The sequence below is a fragment of the Silene latifolia genome, chromosome 8 (genome assembly GCF_048544455.1).
Source record: "Silene latifolia isolate original U9 population chromosome 8, ASM4854445v1, whole genome shotgun sequence".
NCBI lineage: Eukaryota > Viridiplantae > Streptophyta > Magnoliopsida > Caryophyllales > Caryophyllaceae > Silene > Silene latifolia.
The window spans coordinates 78,307,742-78,330,733 of NC_133533.1; the positions used below are offsets into that span (position 1 = coordinate 78,307,742).

General features: G+C 35.2%; 1 pseudogene; it reads right to left on the reverse strand.

Annotated features, from left to right (window-relative positions):
- Window positions 1-877: 877 nt before the first annotated feature.
- Window positions 878-15,982, reverse strand: LOC141596981 (V-type proton ATPase subunit a2-like; annotated as a pseudogene).
- Window positions 15,983-22,992: the final 7,010 nt, after the last annotated feature.

Sequence of the window (22,992 nt, forward strand, 5' to 3'; positions counted from 1 at the left end):
AATAGTTTTATTTAATTAAAAATAAATTTTAATGTTAAATAGAGGTAGCTCGAGAGGGGCTGGACACCACTACCCGTTTATCTCCAATCTCACACAATAGTGGACAATAAGATGGGATATTGTATTGTCATTGTGGCTTATTGCCTTATTTGACACACACACCAAAAAAAAAAAAAAAAAATGCAATCTCACGGCAGCACGGGGGAGGCTTTAGTATGCAACATGAAAAAAATTTACGGAAAATTCAAGTGGTACCCTCAAACTTCGTCATTTTGCACATGGTATCCAACTTTTTAAATTTGTGTACATTATACCCTCCATGTTTGAATTTCATGCACAACATATCTTTTTTGTCGCTGTAAAAAACCTCAATTGCGCATAACTCCTAGATCAAAATTCAGAATCGGCTAATTTTTTTCGTTAAATAATTATCTCGTCATAATCTACAATTTTGAGAAAAAAAAAATTGCCGACTGACATTTTATAGGGTTTTTTTTAACGAAAATCTCAAATCAAACATATCTTGGATCTTAAACTTCCGAATGATCATTTTCGTTTTATCAATTTATAGATCTCGAAGAGTTAATCAATTTGAAAAAAAAAAAAATTAGTCAATTCCGATTTCTGGTCTAATTTATGCTCAATTGAAAATTTTAAAAACGATAAAGAGGGCATGTTGCGCTTGAAAATCAAATTTCAAGGATATCATGTACACAAACTTAAAAAGTAGGGTTACCACGTGAAAAATGGCAAAGTTCAAGGTACCACGTGAATTTTCCGAAAAAATTAATACATGAGATTTTAAGAACAGAAACAATGTAATGTATGGCAATACCCTAAATTAATACAGGAGATTTTAAGAACAGAAACAATGTAATGTATGGCAATACCCTGTTGTCATTAGTGTATAGTATTCACAAACAAGTTCGTAAACATGATTAGAGATAACAGTATCCTAACTATTCCGGCTAGTTAACTAAAACTCGGTGACATAAAAAATATTACAGATATAACATATACTCCAGATTGTAGTACCTCTATCTCATTCCATTGTCCCTATTTGACTTGAGAGCCGAAAAGAAGTAGACTCTTAACTAGTACTATTTTCTTTCTCAATTAGTCTTGCTGAAGACGGGTCGGAGTAAGTGACGGGTAATGCCACTCACAAAGCGAATAGGGGGGACAAGGTGGGGGCACCTCCATGTGCTTCCCTCTCTCCTCTATTTGGGTCATTTGTGAGAGAAAATGGTATCCGTCACTCCAAAGTGACGGATACGTGCCGTCACAAATGAGATTTTGTGTTTCTCAAACAATTAGTCTTGCTGAAGACGGGTCGGAGTAAGTGACGGGTAATGCCACTCACAAAGCGAATAGGGGGGACAAGGTGGGGGCACCTCCATGTGCTTCCCTCTCTCCTCTATTTGGGTCATTTGTGAGAGAAAATGGTATCCGTCACTCCAAAGTGACGGATACGTGCCGTCACAAATGAGATTTTGTGTTTCTCAAACAATTAGTCTTGCTGAGGTAAAAAAAAATTGAATGATAATACAAAAATAAATTTTTCAAAATCAAATATTAGTAAGTTTATAATATCTTTTTTATATATTTGGAGAAATTAATGGTTAAAGTATACCTCAGATGACTATAACAGTCAAATGGCGGTGATGAAATGGGATGGAGGGAGTAATAAATTTGAAGTCAATTTCATAGTATGCTTGATATATCTCCCTTAACAAGTGAAATCAATTAATATATGTAATATAGTCAGTGGTAACAGATGACAGCCAAGCGTGCCTGAATAAGTTACCTCAAATGACTAAGGCATTAGGTTGTAGCGATGAAGCTGTAATCGACTGCTTGCCACCTCAAAAAATAAGCGAATAAATCTCTTTCAAAGTATGTGCCAATGGAATCAATCATCATCTTCCCCTATTTGAGCAAATGAGAATGGTTGAAACTTGTAACCATCTCCCTCGTAGAACTTGATCTGAAATTCCACCCAGTGAAGTCGCAAGGCATGCAAAAATGCGCTAAGAGTTTCCATAACTAGTAGCACACCAACAGTGGCAGAAACGAAAACAACAACGCCAATGATGAGGATGACAATGTTGTTATACCTAAATTCATCATAGAAAATTTGTTACTGTTTGTTTGTTTGACTTTACTTTTGTTTTAGACTCTTAAGAAACAGTGAACAAAAACTTACCCCCAAGCCAGAAGTAATACTTTGTCGAAGAACACACTGGAGAGCTCTGAATGTGCAAGACTGAAAAAGGAGAGTCCAAGAAATTAAGTATCTTGGCTGACCATCTGAGTCAAATTAATAAATTAACAAAATAACACCTTTGACATAGAAAGGTTCCAACATTGTTCATTTTGTTCATATCGACATTCCTTTTGGGGGAAAATGGTGAGAACCCGCAGACTGCTGCGACTATAGGGAGGTGTGCAGTGCGCTGGGTAAAGTCTAGACATGTGCAATAGCCTATTGGCTAACTATGGCATAATCAAAGGCACAATTGCTCCCATGATTTAGAGATCCAGGAGTCACTAGTTCATGTTTTATCCAACCCATATGGGCTGCTGATATAAATATTAGGAGTGCAGGCTCTTCAAAACTATTTAAAAACCTACCTGAGGGCCCATAAACGTAAGTATGAAGCAGTATTGGAAACTGCTCCAAGCACAAATTCAATGGTGTGTATAAGTTGATGCACAAAGACTTCACTAAACTCGAACTCAGCATGTCCATGTGAATCACGATCCACCTCGAAGTTCATGGAATCTTCATCATTGTCAATAATTGCATAGGATCGACCTTGGTGTCTCTGAGAAGAATCAACGCTGAATCAGATGATGTAAGAGAGTATACATACAGTCGTAAAATCCTAATAAGAAACTGAAATGTCAAGAAAGGAAATTAAGTAAAAAGGATTTGAAGACTTGTCATACTTCTTCATGTTGCTTCTTCAGAAGAAATGGCTTCGGAAATAGCATCCAAGGTACAGAAATGAGGGCCAAAACCAGCAAAAGAAGCTGGTAAAGGATTCCAACACATGTCAGAAGTCAAGGTATATCAACATTTAACGTAAACTTTATGTTGTGAAGGAATTTGAGGAAACCTGAAGCAGTTTTTGACCAAAAAATAATTGATTTTCTCCGAGGTCATCAGTTGGGCTAAGGAACATGTATATCATTACATGATAGAGGTCAGCTTTAGAGCCAGTGCACCACTTCACAAGAATAAGTAGTGAGAGGTAGCCAAATAAACTGTTCAAGAAAATCATCTGGGGTACAAATTGATACCTGAGAAAGTGCAAAATATGAACAAAAATTAGATATACACCACAATGACCGTATTGAGTAGAGAAAAGTCAACACTGTCATTTCTTAGTACTAAAAAAATGCATTAGGTAATCTGTATTATTGAGGCAGTAAAGCCGGTACAGGTGAGAAAGATCATAAGATTAGATGGACTGAATGTATGTACTCCCTCCATTGTACAAATATTTTCCATTTTCACATTCATAAGAGATTTAAGTAGGACTACATAGCTAGAAATACGAATGGTTATAATGCAAGTGGTCTACTTGGTCCAGTTGCTTTAATTTTGCTCACTTAAAAACTAACTCAGTAAATGGAAGATGTTTGTTAATCGACCAAATAGTGTTTAATGTAAGGTATTTCTAAATAACAAAGGGACAAATTCAAAAATTAAATTACCATATATTCAAATCATTCTTGAAGAACTTTCCGTTAAAGTAACTTAGTATGATCCCAAGGTTCATTTTGACACCCGATGAGGATTGACATCTTCATCTTCAAAGAGTTTAAGAATGGCAGCTCACTACGGCTACCATGCCATACAGGATCCACTCCAAATGGATAGGTCTCACGGACTTTGATTAGGCCAGCGGTAGTAGCATCCCTGATAATGCCTCAAGATTAGTACTTCATATAAGATTTGGTATAGTGAGAAATACCACATAGCATAACATAGGGGAATGTTCTAAGTTCTAACGGGCATGAACTGTCTCGGCATGCATAAGCAGAGGATCCAAACAGCTCGAATGGGACTGAAAAGAATTCATTATACACAAATCCAGTGTATATGGAGAACAAAGCCATCAGCATGATGACATAGCGACCTCCAAATGCCATCTCCATAATATCTCCAAGTTTCTGCTCATAATAAGAAGAATTCACAGCAATTAGAACTATATCAAGATGGTTTAACTGGTATGAAGGGCAATTGACAGATAGATTTATTTGGCACGTTCTGAAAATTTGAAGGATTTAATTAATGTCATCCAAATAAAATAAGGCAAAAGACGCAAGCAGGACAAGGATGAGTAAAAGAGGAAATGTATCAGGTTGGAAAGATGTAACAGCCAGTTTGTAAGAAATTTTAACATTCATGTCAACAAAACAACTCAGCGTAAGACATAGGAAAAACAGAACACCACTGACTGAATCTGGGAAGTCCAGGAGAGGGAAGACTATGTTTGTGATGAGAAACACTCAATGTAAAAAAAACATAGCGCAACTAAATAATTGACGGTTCCCTAACCTCCTAGTAGAAACTAGCAACATATCGGAAGAATGAACATACCAATACCCATCTGATGAAAATCCAAAAGTAAAGGACCAAAAACAGAAGAAAAAAATCTCATAATTTTGAAAGAAAAAATATCCAATAGTACTCAAAAGAAATTCATCTTACCTGACTGGAAAGCTTCTTTTCCCTCATGATGAAGTATAATGTTGCTAGCAACAAACAAATTCCATGTCCCCAATCACCAAACATTACAGCAAATAGGAAGGGGAATGTGATAATTGTGTATACAGCAGGATTTGCTTCCTGGTACTTGGCAACCCTGCAAGATTATACACCATTAGCTCGTCTATCAAGATTTCAATAGCCATAAGAGATGACACAGTCAAGGGAAGGAAGATGAAAAGTGCAAATGGAAGATAGAGATTCAACAGCAGATCATCATCATTAGCGTACAAAAATGCAGTAGCCTAATTTCCTAATTTTTCGCGCATTTTCATGACCAAGACAATAAACAATCTTTTCGCATACAGAATGCACATAAGACTGTAAATGGAACAATTTGTTTCATGAAAGAGTGAAAGACTGAGATTACAGAATTTGTACATCGAGTACTCAGCTTGATTCCTAAGGGCACAAAGATAACGGAGGTCAGTCTATTCTGGTTTCAACAAATACATTATGCACATTTACATGAAAGCATATGCCTATGGAACCAGTCCTATACTTTGAAAGGTGGGACTATAAAATGAGTACTTATATAGAGAAAGGGGATAGGGAACACCGTATATTGTATAAGAAGAGGATGTTAGACTGGGTAGAATCGCGAGTACAACTTCTCTCATCCCAAAGTTTCCAAGTATTTATGGTGTATGGCCTCACCATCAGGCCCAGTCTGGTGGCTAATATGCACTTATGTGTCAGGGAAAAAATGATTAACAAAGTTAATCTTAGTCCATTTTTAGAATTTGAAGGTTTGGCCATTAATCTTTGCCTGGATTGACTCCTAGCCTAATTGCGGACAGCTCAAGAGACCACCTACTGTTTATCTGAAAGAGGGGAAAATATGCTCCTCTAAGTGTCTCTGATGCCCAATAGCCATTGTATTAGAAGGGCCATTATAACCATCCTAAGTGGATTCCATTTCTTTTCCATCACTCGACAGTCAACAGCTAATTGCTTACCCAAAGACACCCAACAAACATTTACTCCCAGTCTAGAGAAATGCAGATTTAAAACCATGACTCGCCCATATGCATCCACAATTTCCTGGAAAGCACTTGTGACTTTGTTTGTGCGGAAATAAGTGGGTGGTAATTCCTTTGTTGGCAAAACATGAAATATTGACCCAACTTGTGAAGAGCTATCGAAAGTAGCACGTTGAAGCGTGTCTTGAATCTGTCAGATTATTTTGAAGACGAACAAACTGTAATCTAATACAGAGTAAGTAATAACTGTCTGAAATACAGTTCTTCTATAAACAACTGATTTCAAGAGCTCAGTACCTAAATCAATTTAGCTTGAACAATGACATGGGAAACGAATCCTGACCTGTTTAGTAGAAAAAGATGGACACCAACCTTCTCCAACAAGACACTTCTTTGTCACATCGATGCTGAGCATATTTAACGTGTGGTATACCGATTTCTCCTTCCTCACCTAAAGATATGACTTTAAATTTAGAAAAAGAGAAAACAGAGCAAAACGAGATACAGTGACTCTTCTAGATCAGTTGACCTAATCATAACAAGAGAACAACTAAATAACTCATGCAAAAGAAAGACACTGGAGTAGAAGTAGACCTGGCAAAATGGGTCAGACCCAACCCGAAAAGGCTGACCCGAGACCCGAAAATGGCCTGAACTTGCTTGACCCGAATACGACCCGAAACCCGAATTGACCCAACCCGACCCAGACCCAGACCCGAACATTGTCTGACCCAATGTTGACCCGACCCGATGTGACCCGACTCATAATTGACCTGATCTCAAATGACTTGAAATGACCCAAAACGACTAGTACTAAGATATATTAATATTATATATATCAAAATAAATACTTAAATTTGCAAAATAGTATTTCTTAATCAAAATAATACTAACTTAAGTGCTTAGCCATTAACTTAAAAGCAACCCGACTCAAAATGACTCATACCCGAAAATGACCCGACCCAAAATGACCCGACAACAGGTCACCCGAAATTGACCCGACCCGACCCGAAATGTGTGACAGACCCGAAATTATCCGACCCAAACTGACCCGACCCGTACCCGACCCGAGTGACCCGTTTTGCCAGGAGTAGAAGCCGTCAAAGAGGGAAGTAAAAGCACTTACCAAAATATGCCATTCCTCGATTTGGGAACCAACTGCACTTAAGACATTGTCCCGATGCACAGACCAACATCTATAGTAGTGTTTAGCTCAGACAACCTAGCAGAAACCTTCAAATCAAAATGTCATGTCATTTCTAATAACCACTCCAGAGTTAAAACACAAACAAAAAATATCTTCTTTCGGTTTCTTGATAGTGGAGACTGGAGAGGAGGGTGTTATCAGCCTAAAAGGCTATATATTGCATCTCAGGAATGGAAACGAATTCAGAGAGTATATTTCAAATTACAAACCGTACAAACAAAACAAACAAATCAGCAATTCAATTTCAAGATTGAGACATATTCACACTGATAAGACCCTCTCCAAGTTTGCAACTCCCAAATAATTAGGTTAAGCTCCACTACTATATACAGAATACAACCTAAAATTTTGGATTAGTTATTGTTGTTGTGCTGTATTAATAGGTGAAAGCAGCATGGGAAGAATAGATTCCAAAGCTACAGGTGGCTCAAATACGTGTTAAAAGGAAACGTGAAGACAGTCAGGGGCGAGGCCATGCATAACTATGGTGATGCATTTGCTACACCATTATTTCATTCATAAATAGAGTAATAGTTAATGCTCTATGTCTTTAAGCCTATGTTGATTCCCAAAGTCGAAATATAATTGAAGTCAAATTGTTTTTTTTAAACTCCGTATTTACAAATTTAGTACAGTATTATAAAAACTGAATTTTTGGGTTAGTTTTCACTTTTTTATTATGGTTTATGGTGAACTGAATTTTTTTTGAAGTTATTATTTCCTTTCTCCTTTGAGGTTCTTAATTTTGTTCTCAATTGTTCTTTTTTTTTAAAATAAATAAATTAATTAATTAAATTATTTTGTTTCTTATTGTAGCTTTTCTTCTAAAGGAAAATTATATATTCGTAATATATATGAGAGTACATTAATCAAAATTATATGTGATACGTTTAAGACAAACATGTTGATAAATGTAATTTTTGAATAACGACTTAATTTTGCTACACCATTATAAAAGTCCTGGCCTCGCCCCTGAAGACAATCATAGTAAAATAGAGGAATTTGTGCAAATGAGTTAATGTCATTACTCAGGAGTCAAGACATGCTTCACAACTGTTTCACTATAGTTAGGGAACCAGAACTCTCCTTTGTAGTTCAATGTTCATAGAAGAAAAAAATCTTAATAGATACAGCTTCATCCACTTCTCTAAACAACAAAAAAAGTCAGTAATATGGATTTATAGAGATAATAATGTAATCATGCATGTCCTCCAGATTTCCTGGAAGTAATAAGTCATTATAGCTAGATGGATTGGACTAGTTAATGTTTCCCTTATATAAGAAGTATGTTTATCTAGTGCACACAGAGCAGAATAAAAATCCGAATGTACCTCTGACAACATCTGCTGTTGTCTTTCTGGATCGTCAGAAAAGTGGTAACGATTTGCTCCAAATGCTTCACATATCTTTACAATTTTGTTCATTGCCCTTTCTCCCGAGTAAAAGATCACAAAAACATTCTTTTCAACCTGTAAAGTGGCAGATTTCAGACCGAAACATCAGAAATTCCGACAATTTAGATAAAAGAATCAATTAGATACATATATCATAACATGCCTTTATACTGATCTCTCCCTCCTAACAAAAGAAATTTTGTTGCAGTTGTAGATTTCTATAAAATATTCAGAGTAAAGGATAAATACTGATGAGAACAAGCGGAAACATTGAACCAATGGACATATTTACCTTTTGACCAGATGCTGGATCAATGACAGGAAAATCAAGAACAGCTTGCCTTAAAAAAACATTTCCCCTTGTTGCCCGGAAAAGAATCCTCTCAAAAGCCATTGATTTTTCACGAGGGACCAGGCCACTGATGAATCCAAGCCTGACTTGTTTTGAAGGATCAACCATCATTTCCTGAAGAAAGGACAATTTTGAATGTCATTCATGGGTGTTAGAAAGAGACTGTTTCATCTTAAAAGATATTGTAATGGGGACAAAATAGTACCTGCTCCCGCAATAAAGGACTGTCAATTGATCTTTCAGCCAAGTGGTGTGCTTCATTTTCTGTCTGCTGAGCTGCTGCCTTAAAAGCTGAATGAAAGAACTCCCCAGCCTGAAATACATCGTCAACTCACTTCAATATATTCCGTTGTATATAGGCAAACCGGTTACAAGACAAAAAAAAAGATCAATCGGCTAAGAGCAGCGACAAGGAAATTCCAATAGGCTACAGTCACAAATGGTAATCAATACATGCGGCATCTACGACATTCATACAGCTCAGTAGCTCACTAGACACCAAGACTTGAGTCAAGTGGCAATCACACTCACCTTCAGCAATACCAGCTTATATTCAACAAGCTCATTGTATGTGTGTTGTAGTCTTTCACTATTGCCATTCATCTCAACTAACTCGGCCTCAAGGTCTCCAAGTTTTGCCTGAATGTGAAACACGCAATTAATACCAACTGAATCAAGAACTAAGGAGAAACAATTTGATGAAGCTGAACTCACCTCTAACTCATCCATGTTCAAGTTATTCCCCACCGGAAATCTAGCTGAGGGAATTATTGCGGCTTTAGTCATTTGATCCTTAAAAAATCTTATTTTACGAGCCATTTCCCCACATCTCTTAATCTGGTAAACGAACAAGGTATCAAAATGAAACTAATAAGTTTATGCAAGTAATAATATGAAAAAGAACTAGATCAAACATACACATTTGGAACCCCCAAATTGATAGTTAGCTTAAGATTAAGATGATAAAAAGTTTGCGATCAAACTCAAGAACGCACCTGAGCAGCATAAGTCCTCTGGAATGGACTCTTGTCTGCGTTGAGCTGAAACAAAAACATAAGAATAAGAATACTTATCTTTCACTAACAGTAAACAATGAACTGTAACTTGAAATTGAGCTTCACAACAACTGAAAATCAACAGAATAATATCTATCAGTAACACAATGTATTAAGATAGAGGATTAACTAACTAAGAGGGTTAACTAACTAAAACTAACTAACTCTAGTTAGTTATATCCTAACAAACTATCTAACTGATTAGCTGACTATATAAGCTGAGGTATCCCCTCATTGTAACCACTTTTGATGATTTACAAAATTACATTCAATAATAACTTCAATATTCTTCTCCATCATTCATATTACATTCATATGTTTACATCAATGGAGTTCTATATGGTATCAATCGCGAGTTCGATTCTGGGTTGTTAAGTTCTTTATTTTTTCCGCTGTGCATTCATCATCTTACTTCATTCTGGTATCAATTTTTCTTCTTCTTTCTTGCTTCCATTCTATCATCTTGATCAAATTCTGTGATTCTACTTGATTGTTGATCATCATAATGCCTGGGAATTTTGATAATTCTGAAGTTTCTCCTTATGCTTTCTTTGATGACCCTTTGTTCCTCTCTACCAATGATCAACCTAACTTGAAACTGATAGATTACAAGTTTAATGGTAGTAATTTTCTGAATTGGAAGAGAGATACATATGTGGCTTTGATTTCCAAAAACAAAGAAGGTTTCATAGATGGGTCTGTTAAAAAGCCCGAAAATTCTGATAAAAAGTTCCATCAATGGATGCGTTGTGATATACTTGTTAGACATTGGATGCGTAATTCTATGGATGATGACATCAAAGAAAATATGTCTTATGCTAACTCATCCAAAGAATTATGGGATGAGTTGATTGAAAGATATGGTGATGTTAATGCTATAGAGATTTACCAACTTCGCAAAGATTTGAATGCTATCAGTCAGGGTAATACTCCTCTGGTTGAGTATTACAGCAACATGAAAAGAACATGGGAGAACCTTGACACCCTTGACCCTATTCCCACTTGCACTTGTGGAGCACTGAATTCTTGTACTTGTCACCAATTTGCTCAAAAGAATTCTTGACGAGGGATACACATGCCAAGTTGATCCAATTTCGATGGGTTTAAACGGTGGGTATGAGGGTGTTAAGACCAACATTCTGTCCATGGAGCCCTTGCCACCTACGAACAAAGCATTGTCTTTGTTACGAGAAGATAGAGAGACAAGCGAGATATCGATCTTTGTGGATGTCCTTGGTGAAGCCAATGCATATCTTCTTTGGGGTTGAAGTCAAACAACCGAGACCTCAAGAAAGCTAAGACGTGATTCGATTGATGATGATATCGAAATTATTGTCCCTAAGAAGTGCACTCATTGCAACAAGAAAGGACATTCTATAGATGAGTGTTTTCAGTTAAAGACTTGTTCTTCCGTGGCAAGAAGGGCCACATTCAATCCATCGTAAATGGTATAAACAAAGCGAAGCTTCGAGAGGTAGAGGCGGAGGTGGTTATGGTCGAGGAGGCTCTACTAGGGGTGGTTATCTTGGCGGGAATGCTAATAATGCGAGATGTTATGCAATATGATGACTACCTACAAGATGATCCTCTCATGGATTTCTCCTCTAATTCTCAAATTAACACTTGACTTTTAACTCGACATGGTTGATGGCATTGTTGATTACATTGTGCGAGAGGGTTATGAAAAGCTTTGGTGATAGGACCGGAATAAGTGCGTGTCTACTGCGCAAATTTTGCGGTAAATACGATGGTCCAATCTTGTGGTTAATTGTTTTGACACTCATGGTGGATTGTGGATACCGGAGCTTGGACCACATAACATCTCAATTATCTATTTTGAGTAATATTTTAATTTGGCAAAGCCTCTTATTGTAGCTTTACACGATGGTAGTATCAAGTTTGTCATCAAATGGGGAGAGTTTATTTGACCCCTACAATTACTTTAGAGAATGTACTAGTGATTCCAGGTTTTAGGCAAAACCTCCTTTTCGTTAGCAAGCTTGTTGAGAATTCTAAGATGACAAAGACAATATTTACTCCTCTTGAATGTGTTTACAGGACCATTCAAGTAAGACCATTCTTGGGAGAGCAAGAAGAGTGGGAGATCTTTACAAGCTTAGGCCAGGCAGGGGAGCATGTTTGGCAAGAATAAACCGAGCAGGGAGCTTAAGCGGCGGGAACACTAGTTTAAGTAATTGTAATTTAGGGCATAATCAGCTTGTTAATACTAGTAGAGGTTGCAATGTAAAAACTATTGATGCTCAGTTGATTCATGATAGGTTCATGATAGGTTGGGGCATACTTCTATTGAGAAGCTTCAGCATGTAATTGGGTTAAGTAAACAAGCTCTTAAGAAATTTCATTGTGAAACTTGTGCATTAGCCAAGCATTATTCTCTTCCTTATCCAAGGAGTATTTCACATGCTATATCTCCTTTTGATTTGTTACATGCTGATCTCTGGGGTCCTTATAGGACAGTGGCATTGAATGGTGCCAGTTATTTTCTCACTTTAGTAGATGATTGCTCAAGGTCTACCTGGACATTCTTCTTCTACAAAATAAAATGCAAGTCCCAATTTTGAGACAATTTTTAAATCGATCAACACACAATTTCGGAAGAACCTCAAAGTCTTTAGAAGTGATAATGGTTGAGTTTATCCAAGCTCGGTGTCATGAACTGTTCGGTGCAAAAAGGAGTCTTGCATCAAACAAGTATGGCGGGCGGGCCACAATGAGAATGGCCGTGTTGAAAGAAAGCATGTGCACTTAGTTGAGACTGCTAGATCTTTAAAATTGCATGCTCATTTGCCTGCAAAATTTTGGGGAGACTGTATCTTAGCAGCTACCTATCTTATTAACAAAATGCCAACAATAGTGCTTGATTGGCAGACTCCATATGAAGTTTTATTTAATCAGAAACCCAAGTATGAAGAATTAAGGGTGTTTGGTTGCTTGTGCTATGCAAGCATTCCATTGGGACAGTCTGATAAGTTTGCAGCAAAGGCAAAGAAATGTATAATGATTAGGTATCCATTTGGCAAGAAAGGATACAAAGTTTATGATTTGGAGACCCACAAATGTTTCTTTAGCAGAGATGTGAAATTCCAGGAGCATATTTTTCCATTTAAGCCAAGTGACAAGGATCTGTTATCACATTCAGAGACACATCAAGTTTCTGATGATCCCCTGGCATTAGTTAATCCTGGAGATTCTCAATGTCTTATTTCACGAAGTGTTGAGATACGAAACTACACTGCTTTGTAAACAAGCATTTGGGGTACCCTCTGCGATCAATTGAAATTCCAACAAATATTGTTGATGTTACAATTTCGATGAGACACTGCACCAACTCAAGCTCATCTGCTACTACTCTGCAGACAAGATCGGAAGATCTTCCAGGCTGTGATTCCAACGGGAAGATTAAAAGACTATCAATGCGTATTAAGCTTCCTACTAGAATTTATGACTCACTAAGGCAAGCACTTCATGCATCTATCTTAAGCGATCTCAATCAATTTGATCCAAAGATATGTTGCTTCAATCTCTAATGTTATGGTTGAACCGAGCCAACACATTATACTCAAAGCTATAAAGAATCCGAAATGGGTTGAAGTTGTGAACTTAGAGTTAGTGCCTTGGAGAAGACACAAAACGTGGGAGTTGGTGAAGCGCCCCTTGGACATAAAGCAATAGGACACAAGTGGATATATAAAATAAAGTACAAAGCAGATGGAACAATTGAAAGATACAAGGCAAGGTTAGTTGCCAAGGGATATAATCAAGTTAAAGACAAAGATTATAGGCATACTTTCTCACCGAAGAGCAAGTTCACTCTTTGTCGGGTCTCTCATCATTTGCTTCGCTTGAGAAAGAAATGGGTTTTGCATCAACTAGATATTAACAATGCATTTTTACATGGATATCTAGATGAGGAGGTGTATATACGTTCCTCGAGGATATGATAAAGCAAGACACGGTCAAGTTTGCAAGTTAAAAGATCTTTATATGGCTTGAAACAAGCCTCGAGACAATGGAACAAGGAGCTAACTAAGCACTTGGTCAGTGAAGGATTTCAAGATTCAAACATGATTATTCCATGTTTACAAGGAAAGATACCAAAATCGGAGATTTTCTTATGCCTTGGTTTATGTGGACGATGTGTTACTCATGGGGAGCAATGCTGCAGATTCGAAGGTAAAAGATGGTTTGCATACCAAGTTTACAATAAAAGACCTTGGTCGTGCAAGGTATTTCTGGGATTAGAGATTCTTTAGGAATGAAACAGGAATAATCATTAATCAAAGAAAGTATATCTTGGATATACTTAAGGACATAGGAATGGAAAATTGTGCAACTACTGAGTTTCCACTACCAAGAGGGCTGCAGTTGAGCACTGATAAAGGAGAATTGCTAAGTGATCCAGAACAGTACAGGAGATTAATAGGGAGACTATTATATTTGAGCTTGAGCGGGCTCGATATTTCACATTGTGTTCAAGCATTCGAGTCGGTTCTTAACTCAACCAAGAATGCCTCATCTCTCGCAAAGACGCACGTCATAAAATATCTCGAACCACGAAGAAACACGGGTTTGTTCTATCCCGCTCAATCGACATGACATTAAGAGCATACACTGATGCAGATTGGGCTCAATGTCCATTTAGTTCCAGATCATTGAGTGGTTACTGCATATTTTTTGGTAAAGCTTTGATTTCGTGGAAAACAAAGAAACAAAAAACGGTTAGCAAGAGCTCTACTGAGGCAGAGTATCGAAGCATGTCATATACAACAAGTGAGCTAGTTTGGCTAGCAGCCCTACTTCAGGAGATGCAAGTCAAAGTTCCTCTTCCAATCCCACTGTATTGTGACAACAAATCTGCCCAGTCTATTGCCATGAATCCAGTTTTCCACGAGAGAACTAAGCACCTAAATGTGGATTGCCATTTTGTGAGGGATAAACAAGAAGAAGGATTTCTCTACACTCAGCATGTCTGAACAGCAACTAGCAGACATAATGACTAAACCTCTAGGAGGACTTCAACACAAGCTGCTCTCTTCCAAGCTAGGACTTTTACAATTGACTAAGGATTGTCCTGCTTGAGGGGGGGATATTAAGATAGAGGATTAACTAACTAAGAGGGTTAACTAACTAAAACTAACTAACTCTAGTTAGTTATATCCTAACAAACTATCTAACTGATTAGCTGACTATATAAGCTGAGGTATCCCCTCATTGTAACCACTTTTGATGATTTACAAAATTACATTCAATAATAACTTCAATATTCTTCTCCATCATTCATATTACATTCATATGTTTACATCAATGGAGTTCTATACAATGAAAAATCAGCAATTCAATTACAGACACTAGACTATCTACCAATGCACAAAAATTAGCTTAGTTTTCGACATTGTTCTAATATTCTCCCTTAGGACATCTACCATAGAATGTAGGGAGTACAACGAAAGGACACACTAAACAATTTCTAATCTGATTCTCTATAAATCATTAATTATACGTAGTGTATTTTCTAATGTCGAACGCCACGATTGGCGTAAAATGAGTAAAATGCAGCATAAATGGAGTAATTGAAATATATACTGATTAATAAGCTCATTGTATCATAATCTTCCACCATTTCATATTAAACTTGAACAATCTATATCGAAGTTTCGCATTCGATAAACAATGCAGGTTATGATCTGAAAAGTTGATATCAACATCGAACACAGAAAATTAAAAACATTGGTAAATAACAGTAAAACTTACATTTTTAAATTGGAAAAGAGAAAGATCACCGAGGTAAGAAATTGTACGATGAGCAGATTCAATTGGTATAATCAATTGTACTAACTGCATTTCTTCTGATCTCATCAGATCCATTGTTGGCCAACAATTTCTCTCCTCCATTTCTCCAAAATTAATCGAATTCAAACCCTAATTTACTTCAAAATCAGATAATTAGTATATCAATATGGATGAATTTTGAACTCTCTGTTGATTTAATTATAGGAAATAAACCTAATTCGGATTGTCATTGTTTGATGATTGTACATATGCTGACCGACGAAATTGGACAATGGAATTTGTATATTTTATTCGACGATACAAGAAAGACGTTGAAAGTTTGGTGGTGGAGGGAAAAAGCTAAGCAACTACGGAGTACGTACTTCCACCTTTTGAGTCTTATTGCGCGCCGACATTTTATTTTTTTATTTTTTTGCTACTTCTGGTTGTGTTTTTGTTAATGAAAAACTTACCGAATTACTTTTTCACATAAACATTTTAGTTTTTCATATACATTTTATCATTAAGTTTTCATCTAATACCCTTCTAACCTTAAAAGTTATACCTAACCAATTAACTCTTCCTTCTACTTTTTTTCCCCTAAAACATAATCTAATTAGTCAAAGGACTACTAATCAATTAAGTAATTCATCTCTTTATCAATCAACTACTGTTAATATTATTTGTTGCATTTATTTTTATCAATTATTAAGAACTATTTTATTTGTTAATCATAATTATTGAATTTAGGGTTTATAAAATAATTGTTAGAGGGGATGGTGGTTGTGCGGGGTGGCTGGGTGGTTGGTCCCACTGAGAAGAGAGTCAGAGATTCGTGGTGGTGCGCGATGGCTGGGTTGTTAAAATATAGGCAAATCTGATACACGGCATCTTAAAATCTTTGATACAAACCATTATTGCAGCAAAACAAGTGCGTGTAATTATTTGATGCCAAATGCCACTAAGAAATTGTAGATCGAATTGATTAATTCATTATCGACCAAAGCAAAGCACGAAATGATAAGACACGAACCATTAAGTTATGGGAAGGAGCAGGCGGAGGATAGGTAGTGGGGTGGAGCGGGGTTGGGGAAGAAGAGGGTGGGTGAGTTATATTAGGTTTTGAGTAAGGGAGATGAGAAGAAATGACAAGGGTAAAATCGTAAAATCGTATGTGAAAAAGTAAAGTTCGTATGTGAAAAAGCACGACCCAAAACTTATTATAAAATGTAGAGAATGAGAGTGAGAGATGGTAGAGAATTGTGTTGTTCTTATTAGCGTAAAGGAGCACATATATACAAGACTACAATTGGGAGTTATGTCATAGGAACTTGAAAGGACAATTCTAGAATCATCCTATATTTATGGACATCCATAATACATGCATTTCATAACACTCCCCATTGGATATCCATCAACGTAAATACACTGGTGAAAATTGACTCATTAAAAACCTTACTAGAAAAACTCTATGGGAAAACACTAGAAAAGAGAAAAGAGTACAATATCTACCAAACACGCATAACAAGATGCCTCGTTAAAACTTTTCCATGGAAAACCCAGTGAGACAAAATGGATAAGGAAAAAGAGTACATCGCATGTCTACTCCCCCTGATGATTACATAACTTGATATATCTTGAAATCCATCTTTTGACGTAACTTCTTGATCGTTATTGAAAAAGAATCCACCGTAGTTGATGATAAACTTGATATCTCAAATCAATATAAATCCTTGATAATTTCAATATAATATTTTTCGAAACTCGTAATCTGAATGTAGTCATTAATGATGACTTTTGTGTCTTCATCTCAAATGTAATATTCACAATTGTAATAGAAATTCTTCTCAATAAATGACATAATATTATATGTCTAAAATACTTGTCATTCAACAATCATGATGATCATGACTACAGCGTATTAACGCGCCAATAATGCTATCTCGTTAAAAACCTTGTTAGGAAAAACCCATTGGACAAAAACCTAGTCGAAGGGAAAAAGAGTGTAGGTATTATTCCAGAATTCATTCTCTTCGGGAGAATCAATCTGGTTATTAACAATTCATTTGAAAAAAATAATCAATATAATATTTTTAGCCAAATTATCGTATTGTATGGATTGACATCATCATTATAAACTTTAACTATATATTTTCAACTATTACGATACATCTGAACCATAAATTAAAGTATTTTCACATATTTGGCAAGAAATTCATTCATGTATAAATCTTATATATTCAAATTTCAGGTTAAGATAATAATAATTCAGGCAAACTCTTCAGGAGTTTGAATATTCCATTCTGGAAATAATAACGATAATATTTCAATCGTATCGTAGAAGTCTATAAATTTCATCTTGAGTTTTCCAAAAACTCAAATTGATCAACTATTATCATTTGATGATCATTAATAAAAAAGCTCCTTTACAGAGTATATTCTCGTAGGTGTAGATACCCAGTATCTGTCAAGTCTCCAACAACCACCCGATGATTATCGGACTACAACATGCTTTGGAATCACGGCGTTTGATCGACAGTTTGTGTACAACTTTACGTCGGAAAACTTAAAACGATTTCGAAAATAAAACTTTTCAAAAGTACCTGGAGTGTTTAATGCATGACGTGTTGGAAAATGTGTCCTCAACAATAGTGCGATCACATGATTTAATATCATAATTAAATCTCATATTAAGAATACGTGAGGGATGATTTATTATATAATCAACTGATCATCATTAATCGGTAATGATTGGCTGACTAGAGTTTAACATTACTGTCGTATGACGGTGGCGGTCAGTTGATCCCTTAAGGTCACACCTAAAGGACAACTCCCTTAATAGACAAATTGATTAATTACATGACGATACAAGGCAATCAATTCCTTAAAATTGAACAAATCATTTGTGAGAGAGAATATTGATATTTTATTGTAATGGGATTAAATAAGATTTATTTTAGTAATAAAAATGCTTTATTACTAAAATTCTTATTGTTTGAGAAACGATAGAGATAAGAATGAATGGTTAATTATAATTACAAGATGTTGTGAATTATAATTATATGACCCATTTTATTTATATGATCAAGTATCATTAGTCAATTTGTTGTATGTAATTTAATTAATTTGTAAAATGATATTTATGTGATAAATATGCATTAAATTAATTAATAACTTGTAACATACTACATGTGACATATTGTGTGACAAATGACAAATTGACAAAATAAAATGGTGGTCCATTTTATGTGTATGGACCGAATGGAGGGAGTAGTGATGGTGTGAGGTTGATTTATTTTATGATAAATAATTATAGGTATTTGCTTTATAGCCTTACACCTACACTTACATGTCTTACACATCTAATGCATTGTGAAGACAAAAACAAAAAGAGAAAGATGCCCTTTTGGCCCCTTCCTACCTGGCCACACCTCCTCTTATGAGGACTTTTGTTCTCATTTTTCATTCAACCAATTTATTCATATTCTCCTACATGCAAACCTTCACATATTCTCTCTATCTCTCTAAAACAAGATTTTGAGATTCACAAGCATTTGTTCATCCATTCTAATATCACAATAAGATTACTAGTGTAGGAATAGTAACAATATTAGAATTATTTTAAGGGTACTAGTATAATAATCTAGTTAATTAGTATACTAGTTTAAGGGTAAGTCTTGGGTGAAATCTAAGGAGTGGATTCTATACTTGGAGTCTTTGGAGGATCATCCAACACATTAAGCTCAAGAACAAGTGAAGGAAGGTGACCTTACTTGTGCCTTATATTTCGAACCAACCTACAATGTAAAGGACATTGTTTTTCTCATAAATCTTTTATTTTGTTATGCATGCACTAGATCTAAAGAACAAATAATTAAGAAGTTAATTAGTTCACTATTAGAGGAGTCTAATAATAGGTATATGAACCTAATAAGTGGTATCAGAGCATAGGATGTTGCATGCATAATCGGTTATTGTTTTTCCGAGTTAAAATGTTAACATATAAAACTAAAAATTTGTGATTTATATGAGTAAACCAAGAAATAATTATGCATATTATATATTCTGGTCCTAAAATGTTTTTAGGTCATTTTTATGATTTGTGGAAATTTATAGCTCATTATAATGATTTTTAGTGAAATAATTACATTTTTATGATTAAAATGAACTTTTATTCACTAAAATAAGTTAACCTTCACTACTGGTCGTGGTATGTTAGTATGACCTAACATGATAATTTTATGTATTGCATGTAAAATATCATATTAATGTGATTAATATTTCATGATTTATGAATTTTTAGTGTAAAAATGGCATAAATGGAGATTAAATTGACTAAAATTGGTTAAACTTACTCTCTGACCTTGAAAATTTTATATGACCTCACATGCATATTTTACAAGTTGTGTGTAAAATCATGTATTAATTGGATTAATATTGCATGATTTATGATTTTTATGAGATAAAAATGGATTAAAAGAGGTAAAATGGTTAACAATAGTTAAATTTCGAATTAGGCTATGAAACTTTAATATGTTGTCACTGTTGGAGCTTGTGTCCTCCACAAATTAGTGTGATAACATTTGTAAATCTCTTACAGGTTCACAAGGGTGTACTTCGTATTTTAATCAGTTGATTAACGATTACCTAATAACGGTTGGCTTGCTAGAAAGTTTGACGTTATTATCATACAGATGGCGGTGATCAACTGGTCCCTAAAGGTCACACCTATAGGATGTGTTTGAGAGATGTGGTTATAGAAATATAATCACATTGATGCCTTATATGACTAAACAGTTAGTCAATGTGTTGATGAGACAATTATTTAATGAAGATTAAATAATATTAGTTGAGACGAATTAACTGTCAATTCGTAAATTGAATATAATAAGTTATATTTAATTAAATGTATGTAATGTTAGCTTGACGAATTAATCTGTTAATTCTTATTAAATGTAATCGGTTATATTTAATATCAACAAGTTGAATGTGTCATAGTGGTAATAGTGAGGTACACAAACCAAGAGGTCATGGGTTCGATCCTCACTAGATGACAATTTATATTTAACACATTTTTACATTTTTGGAAACCGAAAATAAGGAATTAAAACTCCTTATTGTTTCGGTAATTGGGCCGGAAATTAGAGGATGAAAAATCCACCCTAATCTACCCTCATACACGGTTTAAGAGGGGAGATGGGTGAATTCATTCTAACCTAATTTTTCCATCTCACTTTTGCCTCTCATCTCTACGAAAAACACAAAAAACCTAAAGATTAATTAGTTAATTTTTGGATCGATTCTAGCAAAATCAAAGGGCATTTCTCATATCGTCTTTGATGTATCACTTTCATATATACTTTTATAGCTCCCTTTACACCATATTTCATACCGTTTCGTGCCTATTATATCATTTATATGCTTTATTTCAATGAATTGTAAATCGCCGCTATTTTGTGTTTTGATGCGTAAATGACTCAATATGAGTATGATCAAGCCGAGATTAGCATAGCGGAGACGGCACGGTAGAATACACGAAGCATGGCACGGGAAACGAGGAATCACGAAGACTAGAAGTGAAAGAAGAGAAGAATTAACTGTGAAGCAGTTCCTCGATCGAGTCATCGCCGACTCGATCGAGTAGTATCCTCGATCGAGTCACCCTCGACTCGATCGAGGATCCTCTCTCGCGGGTTTATTTCCGGAATTTCCTAAAACGTTAATCTTTTGTTATAAATTAAAGACTCGTGTTTTATTGTTAGACTACGTTATATTTTGCTTGGATACTACTGGAAAACTCTCTAGAACCCTAATCTTTCCCTTGTATGGTACTAATCTTTCCTCATTAATTAATCGTTATTGTTTTATGTTCTTCAATTATTCTTTCATGCTTTCAATCATGTTTTCGTCTTTAATCATATTTGTTGTTGTTATTATAATTATGAGTAGCTAATCCCCTCATCTAGGATGAAGGGGATCTAGATTAATTAAAAGGGAAAATCAATTAGTTGCTTTTGATATCATTAAAGTTGTTGTTTGATTATTGTAATTCTTCTAGTTAATCAACTTGAGGCCTGAGTTATTAATTAGTGTAGCGAATCGATCCTATCGCCGACCGGGTTAGAATTGATATAGGTTGCGATAATCAAATAGAGAGTATCTAATCATAGCGACCGCATGTTAGAATCAATCTAAAGGGCATAATGGAGTCGACCGATCTTATGACCTTAAACAACTTGATAGATTTAGTAATTGATTGATAATCCCCGACCGATTGACCTAGTGAACCTAATTCCTAGACTTTTAATAATATTGTTAAACCTTCATTTAATTACTTGCAATTAGTTTGTTAGAATCAACTCAAAACAAAACCCCCCGAAATTGGTTACTTTAGACAGCTTAAATATTTACAGACTTAGCTTTCACCGCCTTCCTGTGGATTCGATACCTGTCTTGCTGCTAGCTATTCTTGTTAGTCCTGAGATAGATTTACTTTGGTTTGGTGATACGACTTTAGCCACACCAGTCTTGGGTGCAACTGATAGGAGAATATCATTGCGATATTGTTCATAGGCCATAAAAGCTAGGACCGAAGGTTATTTCTTAATCCTTTACGATTTTGTTTATGCAATTTATTTTATGACTAGTTATCATCACTTTATAATTCGTTATAATCCTTAAATTAAAGGGATGCATACAGATAAATCCCACAAGTGGTATCAGAGTCAAGGCCACGAATTTTAATTTTGATGATTTTCATAAAATTGTTTGTAAACAATAATTAGGGTTTGCGAGAAAAAAAAATATAATCGGCTGGATTTTTTTTGAGCCGTGGATTTTTTTTTTTTTCGTTTCCGTTACTGTTCACGGATGAACAGTATTTTTTTTTTAAAAAAAAAATATTTTCTGTTTTTTTCTTTCGGTTTCTCCTGAAAAACCGATTAAAGTTTTTTTTGCGGCTGTTTTTTTTATGCCGATTGGAATTTTTTTTTAGCAGCCGGTTTTTGTTTTTTTTTTCTTGATGCGATTTCCATTTTATTTTTCATATTGTTGTTTTAATCAGTTAAAATAATTATATGAAGAATTGGTAGATGTTTGATTTAATGAAGATTAAGTTAAAATGTAAATGGAATCGTCTTGTTGATGATATAAAAATTTGTTTTTGCTATATAGTTTTTAGCATATACGGTTAATCATGTTTCATTAATTCATATGCTAATCTTGTTCTAATAGCAACCATAAACGATTTTTGTTCATCTTTTGTTTTCTATTTTACGGGCTATTTTTTTAGCTGAATGCATTAAGAAAAAAAATTGGTTTCATTTTTGTTCTTGAATGCCGTGAAAGAGAAAAAAATAGGGGGCTGCTATTTTTTTTTTTCTGCTTCGGTTACTGTTCACGTTCAGCAGTTTTAAAAAAAAAAATTGTTTT